Source organism: Sorex fumeus, unplaced genomic scaffold, assembly GCF_029834395.1.
Source record: "Sorex fumeus unplaced genomic scaffold, SorFum_2.1 ptg000002l, whole genome shotgun sequence".
In the NCBI taxonomy this organism is placed as follows: domain Eukaryota; kingdom Metazoa; phylum Chordata; class Mammalia; order Eulipotyphla; family Soricidae; genus Sorex; species Sorex fumeus.
This window is the reverse complement of record NW_026606059.1, coordinates 48,071,098-48,090,881: the sequence shown is the minus strand read 5'-3', so window position 1 is coordinate 48,090,881 and position 19,784 is coordinate 48,071,098. Positions and strand designations below refer to the sequence as shown.

Genomic DNA, 19,784 nt, shown 5'->3' with positions numbered 1-19,784 from the left:
ACAGAGGCACAGATCAAGGAGACTAGAAGCCCTTCCACCAATAAAGATGAGCTCCCAGACTTCTTGGGCACAGTGACTCAGGAATAATGCGTTCCTCTGCCATTTCTGAAATAGCACAATGGCTCTCTCTCTCTCACCGTCCCTCCCTCCCTCCCTCCCTCCCTCCCTCCCTCCCTCTTTCTCTCTTTCTCTCACCCACTTTCTCTCTCTTTCACCACCCTCTCTATTTGTGGACACACCCATGCTCAGGAATTACTTCAAGCTCTGCTCAGGGGTCACTCCTGGTGGGCCTCAGGGGACCATATGGGTTGCCTCAGATCAAATCCATGTCTGCAGAGTGCAACACAAGCCCCAACCTGCTGTGCTATCACTCTGGCCCCTCTGCCTCTCTTTGTTAATACCGTTTCTCTTCTCTCTCAGGGACTTAATGGAAAGATGTATAAGAGAGATTTGCAGGTTTTGTAACTATCCTATGTTTTCTAGTTTCCCCCTTACCCTTGCATAATCTGGTATATAGAATGCACAGCCCCCCCCCCCCCCCCGCCCCGGACTTCATGATTTATTTCATAGCGACCTGAAAATTCCCTCCATCTGTTCCTGGCCTTTGGAAAAAGAACCTCACAATTTGTGGAATAGACAAATACTCTGCAAGCCCCAGAGAAAACCCTGCAGGCTTCCCTTCTGACCCATATTCTAAAGTTCAAGTGCATAAATATCCCAGGTGGAGAAAGCAGATGGGAGCTATTTTCTACCAAGGAGATGTAGGAGGCAGATTCTGAGAGTCAAGGATGTTAAAACTTGAAGATCTTGCTATACACATTGTAGATCATGGACCAACATCACCAGGGAACTTGTTGAAATGTGGATTTTCAGAACTCACCCAAGGCCATGGAATCAGAATCTGCATTCTAATCAGATTCGCATGAATGATGATATGTGAGGAGTGTAGCTTTAGAGAGTGCAGAGACGATGCCTAGAAGGAGCAGGAGAACTTATTTGAAGTCTGCTATGGCAGCAGATGTACTCCACTTAAAGCAAATGAATGACTTCTAAGCAAACAACACAGAAATCATGGGGCATTTTGAAGAATAAATATTGCTTTAAAATGTACATAGACAAATTGGGAATACAGATATTTTATAAACTAAGGTTTACCAGTCTATCTCCTAAGGATACTACTATGATCACAAGACTACTGGATCCATCACAACAGTACATAACTCTATTAATGTTTTCATCACATAATATTTTTATTACATGTTTTTAAATATAGGAATACTGCTATTTATTCAGCCATTGATTAAGCTGATTCAATTTGACATGAACTCTACATTACTTTAAAAAACTTTTTTTAATTGAATACCCATGATAGACCATTACAAAGCTGTTTATTAATGGGTTTCAGTCATAAAATGATTTAGCACCCATCCCTCCACCAGTGCACATTTCCCACTACCAATGTCCCCTGTTTACCTACCACCATCCCCCAACATCCCACCCCCCTCCCTCCAACCTCCCTCTATGGGAAGTGCTCTCTTTCTTGCTCTCTCTCTCTCTCTCTCTCTCTCTCTCTCTCTCTCTCTCTCTCTTCTTTTCCTTTTGTGCATTATGGTTTGCAATATAGGTGTTAAGAGGTCATGGTGTTTGTTCAGGGCATTTGGTATTTTTATTGGGATGGTAAGGCTGGAGTAGATTTTTAATTGGGTGACTGCTTTGGGGTGTGGATGTCACTGCTGAGGCTTCCAAAAGTACAGGGAAATGGGGAAAGGTAGCCCATCCCGGCCCTGAGAAAGCCTGGAGATTTCAGTCACAGAGCCAGATCACTCAAATTTTCAGTAGATTATATCTTGATGAGATTCCTCCTGAAATGGTGGAGTCAGGCTGGGGTATGGGCATGATTTTGTGTTGTAGAAGCAAGTGGCTGCCAGGGTCTCTGCTTGGGTGGGCACCAGACTAACCACCCCCCTCCAATTTACCCTGGTGTGTTCAGCCATGAGCAGCCCAAGATTAACAGTGGCTTTTGATCTCTTTTAAGATTCATGTATGGGTATCTGAAATACGGCTAGTAAACGACCTTGTATAGCTGAGCTGGAGATGGTTTGTGGGCATGGCTCCCACATATCTAACTTTTGGCCATTTAAATTCTTAGTAAACTTGGTGCCAAGTTGTTGGGGTCCGACCAAAGGCACAGTGGCAATTTGGGGGCATCAGGAAGCCTGAAGGCACCATCAGGCTGCTGATACACTCGCCCCTGCAGGTACAGGTTTACTTGCTGGTGGCACGATACCCCCAATTCATTACATTTTCTCATCTTCTCTAACCATGAGTTCTCTGTGGGCAAGAAGTATATTTTATTTCCCTTTGATTTCCTGATGATGAAGACTGTAATAAGGAATGAATGAAAAATGTTATTTTGGAATGTTGATATAAATACCATGTCCTCCCCCCCCCCCGCCATAAAAGTAATGAAAGCCAAAATCAAATCCTTTAGAGTTCTAGAATTGAATAAAATGTTTGAAGCCATCTCAAAGCTTTCATTCCAAAGAGTGGCTAAATCTCAGTAAGAATAGCAATCTTTGTTGCATTTTTCTTGCCTTACCCTCATTGCCCCCTTTTTATCCTTTGATGGCATTTAAAGCCAATAACCTTGCATATTGCAATGGATATAAGAGTTTTCCCGAAAGAAACAGAGGGAGCTGCAGTGCTTTCAAAGCCCAATTGTCATTACTTGGTTTCTTTAGCAGTTTCCTGTATGTTCCACTTTCAGAACTTGTCTATTTTGCCTAAGTCACAGCTTGCCCAATGATAGCAACTGTTCTCTGAGAATTATGTTGAAAAGAATCAGTAGAAAATTTTATACATTGCAGCTGACCAAGATGGCTAAAACAACTGGGGTGGGGAAGGACAATAAGCTAACTAAGAAACATCAAAGAAAAAAAGTCTAGTCACATGGGCCCTCACATGTTCCTAAGAATGTAGAAGACTAAGCACAAGCATTGGGTCATGAAAATACCCAGGATTATACGCAGTTGCAGGGAAGAGTAAAGAAGGTCCAAAGTTCTTGCTTCTGAGATTTTGCACAAGCTGGTAGTGAAAGCTGATACAGAGTTTTTAAGTGCCTGTCTGAGCATTGTAAAGGCATAAAAACTTACTATTATGAAGAGTACAAAGTGGTACGAGGGTACAATGATATGTAAATATTACATTCTAATATTTTGTTATTAGCTTAAGGTCAATCCCACACACTCAAGTGTGAACCCAAGGCTTTGCTGTTTGCAGTCCCTGACACCATAGCAAAGTGCATGATCTCCAGTGCACTTCAAGTAAGTGTGGGTGCTCACCACAATTAATAAATATTTTAAGAAGAGAAGCATTCTCTATGAGACCAATGTTAACCTGATATGCAAACTAAATAAAAATATTACATTAAGAGTAGAGATTAATAACCATTATGGGCAAAGCTTTAAAGAACAAAATATTAGCAAACCAAATGTAGTAGCAAATAAAAGGATAATGCATACAGTATGGTCTAGTGGGATTTATCCCAATTATGCTACACTGGTTCAATATATGCAATCAATCAGTAGACTACTCAGTAAAACAAAGGACAAGGAATGACACAATCATCTCAATAGACAGAAAAAAACAGTTGACAAAAATCTAGCATTTTTTAGGAGAAAAACAATGTGAATTATAAACAGAAGGGAATTTCTTCATTCTGATAAAAGGTATATACAAAAAACTACAGCTAAATTATATTTAGCAACCAAAAACAAATGCTCCCCACTCCAGATTAGAAACAAAGATAAGACTAAAATTCAAAAAACAATCATATTTCTACACAATAATGAATAATCTGAAAACTAATTTAAAAATAATCTGACTTGCATCTATGAGAATAAAATTCTTAGAAAAATAAGAGAAGTGCAGCATGTGTCACTGTAAATTATAAAACATCAGTTAAATTTTTCAATTAAAATAAATGTTGGGACATCTTTGATCATGACCAAGATTTAATGATAATATGAAAGAAAATACTCCTCAAACTGGTTTATAAATTCAATACATTTCTTATCAAACTTACATCTTTCTTCTTTTAATTTTACAGAAAATAACAAGTGGAGACCAGATGCTCCATTTCAACCTACATTCTTCAATTACTCGGTGAGTTCCAAAAAGGAAGTGGAGGTTCCACAAAATGCATGGTTATGTGTCTTACTTATTCTCTTCTGTTTGAATGATGGGACAAAAAGAGCTAACTATTGTCCTTTCTCATAAAGAATAAAAAATAAATATATTTAGTATCTTTAGCAATCATTTATTAAACATAATCTATGTGTCCAAGAGTATTCTATGAATTATACTGTCATAACATATACCTCTGTAAAGCCAAGAATGGAGCAGGAAAATAAATGTTTTCTCTTAAGAAGCTTAAAGTCAGGTGGAGAATATGCTATTTAAAAGTGACTAATAAAATGTATATTACATCATATTGTGAGAGGAGATCTAGAGAACAGCCATGGCGGGGAAAAGAGAAGGGGGTTGAATATCTGGCACATGAAGAATGCTTGGATGAGATATAAGCTATCTGGAAAATTGCTCCTAATGATGAGGAAGATTTTAATCCACAAGACTTTCTTACCTTTCACCATTGACTGTTCCCCACCTACTCCCTTCCTCATTAAAACTGCAGCTAAAATGATTACCTGCTTGAAGCCTCTGTAGTTCTTCTCTGATCTATCCAATTCTCTATCCATCAATACACCATGTACCCATCCAATTGTATAAGCATTATCTCCTTTATTCTTTTGTTTTCTTTATCTTTATTTATCTCCTCAATTTTTTCTTTATTGAGACATAATTCACATACAAAAATAGATACTTCCTAAAACTATAAATTAATTGGAATTTACTCTTTTCAGAAAGATGGAAAACTATCACCCCCTATTATTAGAACAAGTTATCCCATCTGCCCCACCCAAAGAATCCCCAACCATGCTAAAATATACAACCATAAATTTAAGAAAGCTGGAATCAAAAGAGGGTCTGCAGACAACTCAATGATGTCTTAGGAGCGGGCTGAGAAAAACAGAGGGGAGGGGCTCTGAAGCTACCTCCCCATGCTGAGTTGTTGGCTTTGTCCCCAAAGCCTCTACATTATTGCCATGCTTTCAGGGTAGCTACCATCACATACCTACCTCTCTGCTCCAATCAGCCTGGCCTGCCTCATCCACTGGGTACTGTGGTATGCATAGCTGGCAGCCTGCTGTATCCTCTGCACTCTGCATGTTGTGGCTCATGCTTCCAGCAGACATCATCCTCATGTTCTCTGACTAGCCCACACCTCAGCCCTTCAGCAGGATTCCCAAATGATGGAGGATATTCTGAAGTTTGGAAGATAATGGCAACATGTATTCTTTCTTCTGATTTTTGAAGAAATGAGGTGAGTGCAGGATTTGATTGTGGCAAGCAGAGTTGGGCCCCAGCTGGTGAGAGCAGATGTAACTGAGAGAGTAAGGAAGTGTGCAGTGGTGAGAGTCTTGGAAGGTATGAGGGTGGGAGGGACAAATATGACCTTGCCCTTCCCAAACAACTCAGACATGGAAGAGTATTTATATGCAGTAACAGAACTCAAATTAGAGTGAGTGAAGTGATAGCAATTGACCTCATGCAGAAAATGTAAGTAGCCACAAACATTCATGGTGGTATTTTATAGTCACCAAGAAGTAGACACAGCTTTCTCCTCCATTTGAAACTAGATGTTATCATTGAATGTGATTTATTGGCTATGCTGGAATCTAGAAGTGCTCAAAATTTTTTTCAACTAATTCAATGGCAGGTAATATCATTCTCAGATCCCCCAATTTTAATCTACCAAATTATTTCAAATACGAAATTACAACTTACAACTCCTGGACAGCAGAGAAATCGTATACAACCCACAGTTTCTACTGACAATAAACAGATGAATAGAATGTGGTGCATCCATATTAGAATTGTACTTGGCAGTAAAAAGGAATGAAGTACTGACATGTGCTACAATACAGATAAGTCTTGAATAATATGATAGTAGGTGTACATATGGAATATGTGTAAATACAGCATGTGTAAATATTACATTTATATGTAATATATGTGATATATGAAATATCCATTTCTAGCCATTCAGAAAAGACAATTCTTAGAGATCCAGAAAGAATATTAGTGATTACAAAGAGCTAGTGAGCCCTAAGTGAGTGGGAGAATGTGAAGTGATTACTAATTGGTATGAACTTACTAAGGTGTAATAAAATTTTATGAACTTGGTTTGTAATAATTGCACTAGTCCATGATGACACCAAAACCATAAAGCATGGGTTTTATCTCAATAGAGCTGCTACAGGAACAAATTTAAGGCTATGTCAAATATCTCAGCAATCAAGGTATTTAATGCAAATATTGAAAGATTAAAATCATGCAAAAAATTCCTTGATGAACAAAATTAAGCATTGCTTAAAGGAGTTGGACCCAACCCACAACTGTCATGCTTTGTCCCATGTTCTCTTTGACCTGGCCCCAAGGATCACACATGCAGGTGTTATAAACTCTACATTAATCATTATTTTTACAAATGTAGTCCAGGAAGGGAAGGTACACAAGAGGATTTTAATTACACTTTGAGATTTTATTTATCCAATTGGATAGAGGTCAGGAGTGACTATTATATTACTCTTCAAACTTTTTTTGAACATCAGAAATGATTGCATATCATTACCCTTTTAAAACATTTGCCCCAAAAGCTATTTATTTAAATAAAACAAAGTTTTGCATTGTAATTAAAGAAGTTAAAACAGAAATAATCAAGAAAACAAAACAACTTCCCCAAGTTCCTCCAAGGGGTGGGATGAGTGGGTGGGAACACATTGATAATTCAATCACTCCCGTCTCTCAAGTGGACCCATGTTGGGGAAATGCACGAGGTCTGGTGGGCAAGCCTGCCTTCTTCATTCAAACTTCCTCTCCTCCTGTTTTGCTTGGACATCATCAGTTTGCTCAGCCGCTTGTAAGGGCTTGTGGATACACAGAGGTACTAGCAAGGCTCTTACTTTCCATGAGCTGGCTATCTCCTCTGTCAATGCCGGGAATGGACAAGCAGATCAATACAGCATGACTTGTGGTACAACAGGCCTAAAATCATCCATGAAGGTGTCAGTGAGGGTTTCTGCAAGGAAGACGTCTCTGTTCAGGTGGGGATAGGGCATCACCGGCAGCGGGATCAATATGTACAAAGAAGCAGGAACCAGAGGCTACATCTAGCAAGGTGGGGAATGGGGAGAGTCTAGCAGTCATCTCCTATGGTGATATGCTTTTAAAACATTTTTTGTTTGCTTCTTTTCGAGGGGTTTGGGTTTGGAACCACATCAGGTAGTGCTGGGGGGAGGGGGTCTTCCCAGCTCAATGCTTGGGGACTTCTGCCTAGTGCTCAGGGTACTATGCAATGGTAGAAAGCAAACTGAGGTCAGCTATATTCAAAACAAGCAGCTTAAACCATGTACTATCTCTCTGGTCCAATTTGCTTTTTAAATTCAGCTTTTAAAATAGAATTTATTTATTATTTTCTTTACCCCCCCTTTCCTTCCCCTCCCCATTCACTGAGGTTTTCACCGCCGTGGTGGGGTTGGGGGAACACACAGGTGTATACCTGGAGTGCTCTTCCATTTGGTAGTGGTGCTTGCTGGGGTCCACACATCAGTTTGCTGTGCTCTCACACATGCTTGCTGAGACTGTGCTCTTCAACCAGGTTGCAGTGCTTGCCAGGGGTAGCTACAGTGTTCACTCAAGTGCAGCTTCAGTGTTCATGCATGTGCTTGCTAGGGGGGTTATATAACAAAAGGGAGAGCTCGCATCCCTTGGCTTATACATACCTGACTGTGCTGTGCTTGGAAACTGCTTGCTACAAAGAGCACAAAGAGCACACTCATTGCACGTGGAAACCAGGGGCAGAAGCACCATGTAAAGCGGGTGTTCTAAGTTCCTGTGCTACTTCTCTGGCTCTTGAAATGCTCTTGAGGAAGAACTGTATTTAGATGGGTGAAAACATGAAACTGAAGGTTCTTTCTGCCCCCATAGTACCATGGCACCAGTCTTGGCAAGGCTATCTCCAGTCTTCGGGTATATGAAGAGGAAAGAAACAGATGTCATTTGTGATTTATAGGGGCAGGAGGGAGTATTGTCAAGCAGTCCTGAGGGGCTCTGGAAACACTCTCAGCAATAGTCCAACCACTTGATCACTTGATCACTTGACATCCTGTTACTCATCAATTTGCTCGAGCGGATGCCACTAATGTCTCCATTTGTCCCTATTGCGTGCTAGTGTAATCCAATGGTGTCTGTCATTCTAGTAACACGAAGAGCCTCAAACAGATCGTTCAGCATCTTGATGAAGAAATCTGACCATCTCGTAGGTGGGTGGCCACGCGGTCTTTGAAGGTCCCACGGAATTCAGGCGGTAATGGTTCTAGCCCGGCGGTCATCTCCAAATCTCATTATGTGTCCAGCCAATCTGATTTTCAATGCCTTGGCAAACAAGACAGCATCCCTGATTCTTGACTGTCAATGGAGGTTGGAACTCCAGATTAATAGTCCAACGAAGCTTAATAATATTAAGATTCTCAATATTAATAGTCTTGTGGTGTCAGTGATCATCAGTATCACCCTTGCAGTGCGTGAGGGACATCTCCAGTGCTATTCCCAGAAATGTTCAGGGGGCTACACATTGAAGGGGACCAAACAGGGGTCAGGTACACAAGTACTCTAATGCCAGTATTGTCTCCCCAGCTTCTAGCTTTCATTATTATTATTATTATTATTAATTTATTTTTTGCTTTTTGGGTCACACCCAGAAATGCAGAGGGATTTATCCTGGCTCATGCACTCAGAAATTACTATTAGTGGTGCTCCAGGGACCAAATGGCGTGCAGGGAATTGAACCCAGTTCGGACGCATGCAAGGCAAATGCCTACCTGCTGTGCTATCACTCCAGCCCTACTCCTAGCTTTCTGTTTTGCAACTTGATTGTTCTCTTTCATACTTTGGAATCGAAACCTAATTGAAATGCTATCCCTTTTTTTATGGAGTTATTACTGTGTGAGAGATGAGCTGCTAAATCCTTGGGATCAGCTGACTCATTGAATTCAGCCAATGGTCTGATGAGCGGGGAATAACCATCACCATCATTCTACTCAAGGCACTTAGGGAGCGAAGGTCTGAATGCTTTTCCCCAGGTTCCACACTGACTAGGGAGGAGAACTGGGATTCATCATCTACTGGACCCCAGGGGACAAGCTACCAGTGCTGCTGCTGTTCCTGTTGTCACAGGCCTGGAATCATCATGCCGTCCTCCTGCTGGTCTTGGAGGGTCTCACAGCTAATTTGTACAGTAACAAAAACCCAGCCACAAGGCCTGGTTGGTACAGCTCAGCCCCAGACCTGGCATCTACCTGGGAATCAGTCTCCTTCTGGGCAGCAACCTGAGATTCAATGCAGTCCCATTGGATTTCCCCTGGGAAACAAAGCCTGGCTTCCCAGGGGGCAGCAATTGCACCTCCAGGCCTTGGGTTCTGATTCCCTTAGACAGATTAGTCTGATATGAACTCTTTCCTACCTACCCCTCACTGTCCACTTGGAGGTGGCTTCTATTGCTTCCAAGGGAAATGTTCCAGTAGATTGCTAGTAGGGAGTCTTCTAGAGCTTGAGTGAGTTTTGCTGGCTCATTACCTCAAATGGTCAGAAGCAGATGGTGCTAGATGTCAATACAAGCTATAAAGGTAAAATCTACCTTAAGGTCCAAAGACAGTGTTGATAAATCCAAATGTACCAAGTGACTGCAGTAATGAGAATAGAGTGGAAAAAGGAAAAAAAGAAAGAGGTCCTAGGGTTTTTTCAGGGAGCCCAGCCTGAAAAAAGCCCAGCCTCATTGGTATGCAGGGACAGGGCATCTCTACATTGGCGGGTCAGGTTAGAGCCTCACAACTCAGCTGTCCTGTAAGGATATCTGTGACCTCATCCTGTGCTCTCTGTGTTGACTCAACTTTGCCTATTCCTTGAAATGACCTTATTCTTGTGGGCATTCCCACCAAACATACATTTCTAACTTTTACGCTTGGGCTTGAGAGGTAGTTACAGGGGTTAAGACTTGCATATGGTCTTGTCTTGCATGTGGTCAATGCTAATTCAATTCCTTGGCACTGCATATGGCCACACCATCAGGAGTGACCTCTGAGTACAGAGCCAGGAGTAAGCTCTGAGCACTGCTGTTTGTGGCCCCTAAACCCAAACAATCAAGAACAACTTTCAAGCTCACTCCCCAGTCACCTTATGTTTCATTTTAGGGGCTTCATGAAGGTTCCAATGTTTTTATTCTTCCCACTTCTCTTGAGGAAAAGAAGAACCCGAGAGTTACTAAGTCTTTGGTGCAAAGCCTGGCACCCTAAGAGGACCAAGGTAGGCCAAGGTAAAGAACTATAGAGTAAATAAGATCATCCCAGCTGGGATATGGAGACCCAGATCAGTCAGGTGACTTACCCAAGTGGATCCAGCTAGTTCTGGTCGTGAGATCTAGATTTCAGTCCAGGTGTGTCTGCCTTCCAAACTCATCTGCTTGGCCCACAGTTTTGTTTGATGTTATGGTTTCAGATTCCTAACTTTTTCAATCAGCATGTACCATACCTATTTATACCTGTCCTCAGGTGTCTGGTGGATTGGGCAGGAATGAAAGTTGTGGAAAGCTGAAGTGGAAAATGCAAAATCTATCCCTACCACCCCCAAGAATTAGGATGGCTGTTTATTAGGATCATCTCCACAAACCTTCCACATTTCTCGTGCTGATAACAATGAGGTTCTACTAAGATACGAATGAAGTGGAGCTTTTGGCCACACAGAAGCCTATTCTGACTCTACTCTCTCCTGTGGAACTTCATTACAGATGACAAGAGCAAGTCCCAGCCCAGACACTCAGATGCCCTACAGGTCTGGGTAGAAAGCAGAGCATTAGGATGAATGAGTCCATTTTCCTTGGATCAAATCCGTGGTCTTCTACTTCCTACTTATGTGTCATCTTGGAAATCTATCTCACATCGCCTTGTTTATGTTTATGCATATTCACTACTTCCAGATAATGCTTAGCCAGTTCACAGGCTTTGTTACTTGTTTGGGGTGGGGGTGGGGGCTCAGGATGGAAGTGTTCCAACCCACCTTTAATTCCTCCCCTCTCTTGTGACTGTTCCAGGACCCTGAATGTCATGAGAAGGGCCCTCCAACCCTGAATTCCTCTCTGCCTGCGGCTCCCACAGGGAATGTTATGTGTGATGTCTTCCTTCCTAAACCCAGACAATGTCTGGGGCACACACAGCCCATCACCATGGAGACAGGGTTTCTCACTAAGGAAGCTTGCTTGATGCAGCAGTTTTAGCTGCGACACACGCAAATGCTTCAAACTGACGTCAGGGCATACACATGACCCAGTCATGCCTGCCCTTCACAGGAAACAGCAATCAGAGCTCCTCTGGATTCTTTGGGCAGCACTTACTCCCATTTATTTTAACTCTGTTTATTTTTACCACTTTAGAACAAAGTGAAGAATCTCTCAATCTCTCACACACATCCCTCTCTCTCTTTCTCTCTCCCTTCTCTCTTTTATTCCTCTCTCTTAATGTCAGGGTCTTTTCTGTCACTCTGCTCATCATCTGTTAGCTGCTTGAGCTCTAAGTTTCACCTTTTATTTCCCTGGCTCTCCTGCAGCTCCAAGGTAACGAGCCAGGTCAAGCAGAAAAAGACAGACAGCTTGTCCCAGAGAACACAAACCAGCTGGGACCTAAGCATGGTAATTAATCTTTCAGAGTCCTGGATTTCAGTACTCAGGAAGTCAGATGGTGAACACTTCCCCGCCCTCCCACCCACAGCCCAAAGCACGCTTGGGAACGTATGCTACCACTGATGTACTACTTTGGGGTACCTATCAGAGAACAAGTCCCATTAGTGCTTCCATGTGTCAGGATGGACAAAGTGTCTATTGATTTAGGTGACTGGTGGGCAGAGCTTTCTAAAAGCAGTCACTGAAGAGGCAGAATTGCGAAGTTCGAAAGGAGGAGTGTTTTGCATGAAGGGGGTCTGAGTTTATCTGTGGCACTGCGTGGTCCTTTAAGCATTGCCCTAAAGCACAGAGTTAGCCAGGAGTAGCCTGTAAGCATCACTGGGCATATTCTCCACCCCAGCAGTTCTCAAGCAACATAAAGGATTCAAAATCAATGTCTCCAACCCCATCCTGGGGCTTAGGGCCAGGGTGACTGAGGAATCCAAGTTTACTGATCATGTCTTCTGAATCTGTGTCTCATCAAATAACCGTTGGGGTCATTATGTAATGAATTGCATATGATTTACAGATGTACACCTGAGGATAGTGTTACAAGGTCTTCATCATTGCTGTTTTTTTTTTCTTTTTTATGTTGTTACTGTTGTTTTTATGCTTTGACATTTAAATCCCAGGCCACCTTGTAAAACTAGTGGTCAGTGTCATGGAAGAGAAATTGATCAATACTCATCAGGACCTGCTACTCCAATACTGCCACATGTATCTCTTCACCTTTCCCCAGAGTCAGACAGCAGGCAAAGGGCTCCAGAGGCCTAGATAGTCTTTTCCAACTTTAAACAGCTTCAAGAATGATACAGATGCAGGGTGTTCAAAATTCCAGATATCTGAAACCCAACCTAGGATTTCTAATTCTGCAGGCTTCCCCTGGCCTGAGAATTGGCCTAACAGGCTTTCACATTACCTGCTAGTCCAGAATCTCAGTCTGAGAATCTAGTTGATGTCAGAGTTGAAGTGCCGAAGTTCTGAAATCATTCCTGGTAGTAAAGTATCCCACCACATCCAAGGACTGATTTATGACAACTGCTAGTGTGACTGGAGTGATAGCACAGCGCGTAGGGCATTTGCCTGGCACATGGCCGATCCAGGTTCGATTGCTCCATCCCTCTTGGAGAGTTGGGCAATCTACCAAAGTATCTCATCCTCACAGCAGAGCCTGGCAAGCTACCCATGGCGTATTTGATATGCCAAAAACAATAACAAGAAGTCTCACAATGGAGACTGTTACTGGTGCCCGCTCGAGAAAATCGATAAACAATGGGAGGGCAGTGCTACAGTGCTAGTGGGAATAGAAATGGAGGCTAAAGTGGAGTGATAGTACAGTGTGTAGGGCGTTTGCCTTGCAACAGCTGACCCGGGTTCGATCCCCAGCATCCTATATGGTCCCCTGAACACTGCCAGGAGTAATTCCTGAGTGCAGACCCAGGAGTAACCCCTGTGCATTGCTGGGTATGAATCCAAAAGAAAAATAAATAAAGAAAATAAAGAAAAAGAAAAGCTTCCCTCCATGTGGAGATGGCTGCCTTTGTAGAAAAGAGGGAAATACTGTGACATAGGGAACCCTGGGTTTCAGACCTGGATTCTTTCTTTAATAAACTCCAGTATATTCTTGAGTACCACAGATTAGGCACCCAGAAGTGGCTTACTCAGCTATTAGGCACACAGGCAAAAACATGAAACTGCCCACTTACCCTGGGTCCCTGACTCTGTTCCAGTTGTACTACTGGAATTGAGAACCTCACTCCGCTTACTTCCTGTCACAATTAACTTGGCTCAGTTACATTACAACAGAAACATCTATTTTTGGGCCACGTTCAGCTATACTCAGAGCTTACTTCTGACTCCGTGTTCAGGAACAATATGAGATGCTGGGGATAAAACCTGGATTGGTCTTGTGCAAGGCAAGTGCCTTATCCACTGCCTCTCTGGCCTGACAACAAAAACACCTTGGCCATTTCCTCTGTGCCAGGATCCAGTTAGGTATGTGCATGTCATGTCACAAATAATTCTAACATCTATTTCTGCACGTATGCTGTTGCTTTCTTATAGCTGGTAGATTAATCTTCTCAAAAAGTGTCACTTTATACTCAGCACTCCCTTGATCAGAACCTGATTCAAGACCACTTGACAACCTACAGTGCCATGTCAAAACTCTTCGACACACCCTTAAATCCTCTCCAAAATCATACACACGGCTCTTAGTCAATCCTAAACACTTAAGGTTGACATACTAATAAATCCTAAATATTAAAGTGTATTTCAGAACTCCTAGAAAAATTATTGATCCTCCATAATAAAAGTAGCTGGGGAGGAAACCTAAGAATCACAAGCTCATTTAGGACCATATTTTGAAAAATTCTGATTTAACACATGAATTATTGTTATCTATAGGCATGAAAACAACTCAACTCTGATTTCCTGTTGCCACCTGGCTTGGTCAATCAGATAGAAATTACCATTCAGGTTAAAGTCCTGGAACTAAAATTCAGGTAAAACTACAGTTTGGTGAAAAATGACAGTTTTAACAGATTACAGTTTGCAGAACTACAGTTCGGTAAAACTACAGTTTTACTGAATGCACACATTTTGTCTTCCCCATTAGACTGTGAGTTTCCTGAATATTCTGAGCATCTGACTTCTGGATCCCTGGCATATTCTTCGCCTGTTCCAGACTGACTCTTGACTTTCCTCACAGCAGACCCCCATGCAGGTCTGATGCAGAACAGTGGTTAAACAAATACTTTGTGCAATGAGACTGCTGTCTTTGTGTACACCAGCAAGGATGGAAAAGGGGAGCAATGGGCAAGGCAAAATAAATAAATAAATAAATACATACATACATAAAATGCGGTTCCCTTCCCAGCCCACATCTTCTTCATCTCTGTCTCTGTGATCGTGGTGTCCAGCAATTTCCAATCATTCCACTGTCCAAGGGACATTTCTTCAACTTTTCCATATGCCTACAGCTTCACCAGGATAGTTAAGCTTTCTTCTCCCATCTCCTCTACACCCTTCCACCCTGCCCCCCTGCTGGATAAAATTCTAAACAGGTTTTATTATTCTGCTTTTTAAAAATAATCAGAGAAATCTTTAACTTGGTGTTTCAATTATAACTCTGGCAACGGGTATTGACACTGCCAGATTGAAAACCGATGGTTGGAAAAAGGCCATTTTCTAAAAATATCAAGTACAAAATTCTCCGTTTCCAATGTCTTGAAATAGAATCTCCATATGCAGGGAGTCCTGACTGCGATCATTTCATTACAGAAACCAGCACATTCTGTTTTTCAAACACACTCCTAGGAGGCTGTCCATTCAAAGACTCTGGGCAACAGAAGGCTAATCCTGTGCTACCCCTTCTTAAACTCTCCCTGTGGGTAAGACTTTTAGCCTCTCTGGGCCTTCCTTCCCTCAGAAGTAAAATAAATAGACTCAGACTCAAAGGTCTGAAACTCTATTATTCAGCTTCAACCCGTGCTCCCACCCCTTTTTAAATAAAGTTTTACTGGAAAACAGAAATGCCCATTTGCATCATGTGTGGCTGCTCTCCCAATGTGCACAATTGAGTATTTTTAAGAGAATCCATCCTGAAATATTTAATGTATGTAGGTTTTAAAGGAAACATTTGACAGAGCTACTTCTTTCATTTGCAGAACATTTTTAACAGAAGGAAATTTTTACAGATTATTTCCACACTGCAAAAATTTGTTAGTCCCTGGACTGCATGATCTCTCTGGATTATTTCCCTTATAAAAGTTTAAGAGAATCTTCATATATTCACTCACTTATACTAATGCTTAATATCTAAAATGTAGCCTAGGTGATATTAATTTTAACAAACTCCCCCAAATTTTCACCTGCACATTAATGTTTGAGATATAATTGTAGCAAATGGTGGTAATTATGTTGCAATGATTGATGTGTAAACTGTTCTGTGAGAAACACTTAAAAGCCAAGTCAAGATAAGTAAGGTGACTTGATTACCTGAGTTAATAAAAATGCATATGTGTGACTAGTTCTTTATAGCCCTGGAGATGGAGAGAACACCCTAGACCACCACATATGTTGTCTCTGACAATGACACTATTATCTAACCATGAGGTGAAACTGATAGCATGTGCACAAGTAGACTGAATCTCTAGGCTTGACCCTGAAGAATGAAAGGGAACCAGTTGTATTGAGTGCTGAAATTAAGGGCTGTACTGTGCAAGTACCCTGTATCCCCAGAGCAATGATATGACTTACTCAAGAAAAGAAAAGAAGCCCACTTAAATTGAGTGAGGGCAATGGGTAGATCAGGAAGTGAAGGCTGAGAAGGAAACATAGCCCATCCCATGCGGGATTTATAAGTAAGAAGGGTGACTTTTAAAAGGAGTGGAATGGGTGTTGGGGTGGGGGTATCATCAGAGAGTTTAGAGACAAGATACAGTTCTTTCATGTAATGAGACTATTTTATTTTATTTTTTAAATTTTTAAAAAGATTTTATTAGTGAAACACTATGAGGTACAGCTGTAGACTTACAGATTGTTGTGCTTGGGTTTCAGTTATACAATGATTGAATACCCATCCCTCCACCAGTGCTCATTTTCCACCACCACTAATCCCAGTATCCCTCCCACCCCCCATCCCCCCTTCCAACCCTGCCTCTACGGTAGGGCACTCCCTTTTGTTCTCTCTCTCCTTCTCCTTTTGGGTGCTGTGGTTTGTAAAAGAGGCATTGAGTGGCAATCATGTTCCATCTATAGTCTACTTTCAGCATGCATCTCCCATCCTGGGAGGATCTTCCCAACACCCTTTATTTGGTGCTCCCTTCTCTATATGAGCTGCCTTTACCCCTAGCATGTGCGGCTGGCCTCCAAACCATGGAGTGAACCTCCTGGTATTTATCTCGGCTATTCTTGGATGCTAGTCTCTTATTTTGTTACTTTATGTTCCCCAGATGAATGCAATCTTTCTATGTCTGTTCCTCTCTTTCTGAGACTATTTTAGAAGATCTCTGTTGAGGGTTCAAAGCAATAGTATAGCAGGTAGGGCACATGCCTTGTAAGCAGCTAACCTGGGTTTGATCCCCAGTATACTTTATGGTCCCCTGAGCTCACCAGGAATGAACCCTAAGGATAAAGTCAGGAGTAAGGCCTAAGCACTGCCAGCTGTGGCCCCAAAACAAAAACAATACATCTGTTGAAGACAGGATAAGATTCAGTATTTCTTCATTGTCCCAATTCCTGCACAAATCTTAACATATAGTAGTCACTCAGTAAATATCTAAGAAAGGAATAAACTGAGAAAAAGACAAAATGGAATGTGGAAAAATGCCTTTCTGAACAATAAAGCATTATAAGCTTGGATTTATAATTGCTCAATTGAAAATTTTCATGCTCTTTCAAATTAAATGAAAACAAACTCAATGAATTCATTGTGTGATGCCTTGAGGACAAGAAGAAAATCTATGAAATGACTGGAAGTGTTCTAAGTATAAGTGGTTATCCTTATACAACCTCAGGAGTCTGAAAGGAGCAAGAAAGACCTTTTACTCCACTGTTATAGAACCAGCCTCTGTCTCCTAGTGTTTTGAGTATTATTATGAAGCTCCATGATATTTTCTCCACATGCACTGCTTCTCATGGGTGATATCTGGAGCTCCTCTTTGGAATCACTTACTGAACCAAATAATGAAATTCCTTCCACCTTCTATGCTTTATTGAGAACATATTAGGTGCCTCCACCATACTGCTCACTTGTGTGCATGCCCTCAACCCCTATATACAATAGCACCAGCCAGGGTGTCATTAATTTTCCAACTGCTCTTTACACATATCAACTAAAGACTAAATCTAACTCCATTGTTTATTGTTATAGCTTATCTGTATAGAAGTGAAAATAATGCTAGTAGCACCATTTATTGTATCCTCACTATGTAGCAGAACTGGTTCTGGTCTTTAATATGGATGATCTTGCTTAAGCTCACAGACTCTCTAGGAAGTAGTAGCTGCTTGTCAAATTTCGCAGAAAAGAGGCACCGAGGAGTGAGGGACATGGTATAGGCCACACATGAGGAAGAGTAGCCAAGAACCTCAGCACCTTCTAGCTACATGTTCTCTTTCCAGGGGGCGTGCTTTCTGTCTCTTGCTTTCTCTGTCCAATCCTTGCAGCATGAAATGACTGGAAGTGTTCTAAGCATAAGTGGTTTTCCTTATTCCCAATGGTTCTGTTCCCATTGTTCAGAAGTAATGAATATGGCTTCATATTTAATATTTTAAGTGGTGGGGAGTCCACATCTTCAACAAGTCAGGCTGTTTATCTGGTTCCAGGAACAGCAACTGTTTAAAAGTATCTCCCTAAGGCAGAGAGAGGTCAAAGAATGGGAGCACTGCCTTACACACACTAGGTTCCAAGATCAGTCACTAGCACCACGTGCTCCTCTTCCCCAGCACCTCTAGGTGTGACCCTTGTAGCCTAGGAGTACTTCTGTGGTGGCCTTGGTGGCCCCTAGAACTGCTGGACCCCTGCATCACTGGGTCTTAGCATAGAATCATCCAGCCTAGTTGACTCCATATTGCCAGGAGTGGCCCCTGGGACCCCTAAGGTCAGCTTGGGAAGCTGATCAAGAAAAACAGCAAAAACAAAAGTAGTATTTCCTTATATTGACTCAATCTTTGTCTCTTTCCACTAGACATTTTTCTTTTTATCCAAATCTATGCCAGGGCCACACCTGCACTATTCTGAAATGCTGGAACAACCCTACATGGACATCATCAGTAAAAAGAGTAGATAGACCAGAGAAAATAAGAAGCAATTTCAATTCACCTATTCTCCCATTCAGAGCTGAAAAGCCACTCAGCTCTAAGTCTGCTTGACATTGTAACGACACCAATAATAGCAACCATCTCAAAGCAGGTAAATACACTAATCATAATGGCCATCTCAAAGCCAAGCTGAGAAGGGATGAGGCCATGATGTATAGATAGTGCTGGGATAAAGAAGAACTTCATCCACGTTCTCCCTATCACAGTGCAGAGTGAGCCTCCCACAGTCACTAAAGACCACAGAGCTAACCCAAAGATGGAAAAAGATGAACAAATATCTCTTTGAAAAGGAAATGATGAGAGGGCCACCAAGATAGTACAGGAGGTAATTCTTGCCTTGTACAGTAGGTAAAACTTGCCTTGAATGTGACAAATCCTATTTCAATCCCAGGTCCTTCATATGGTTCCCCAAGTCCTACCAGGGTTAGCACCTCAATACTGCTGGTGTGGTCCCAAAATCCCAGCCCCCAAATATAGGGGAAGATGGTTCTCTTCACATTGTTTAGAGGTGATGAATACTAGTCTTAGACCAATCCTTCAGAAATGAGTTTTGATCCAAGAAGAAAATTTTCACGTAGTGGAGACTCCCTGGTCACCACTGATGGATGCTGTATTTTGCTATTCATCAGAGCATCCTCAAGAAGGTGAACTATATTCCTTTTAAAACATGTGACTCACTGCAGCAACAATAATGAAACACCAATGACCCTGCCCAAAAATAGGGCAGAAAGAAAACTTCCCCAAGTAGAAGAAATATGAAGAAGGATTATGAAAAAGTGCTCATCATCACTTATTACAGGGAAATGCAAATCAAGATATCAATAAGATGTCATTTCACTCCAGTAAGAATGACATATTCTAAATAGACTGAAAACAACCAACATTAGTAGGGTTGTGATAAGGAAGGAACTCTCGTTTACTGATAGGAATGTCATCAGGTTCAACCTGTATGGAAAGCAGTATGGAGACTTTTCAAAAAGCAAACATAGAGGCCAAAGAGAGAGTCAAGAAAGTAAGGTGCCTATCTTGCATAAAGCTAACCCAGATTCAATACCAGTATGACATATGGTCC

The 19,784-nt window shown here is 41.7% G+C and overlaps 1 protein-coding gene across 1 annotated transcript in view; it reads right to left on the bottom strand.

Moving 5' to 3' along the window:
• The window catches only part of KCNQ3 (potassium voltage-gated channel subfamily Q member 3), a 347,409-nt gene that overhangs the window by 122,050 nt on the left and 205,575 nt on the right, over window positions 1-19,784 (bottom strand). The gene's annotated exons all lie outside the window — the stretch shown is intronic.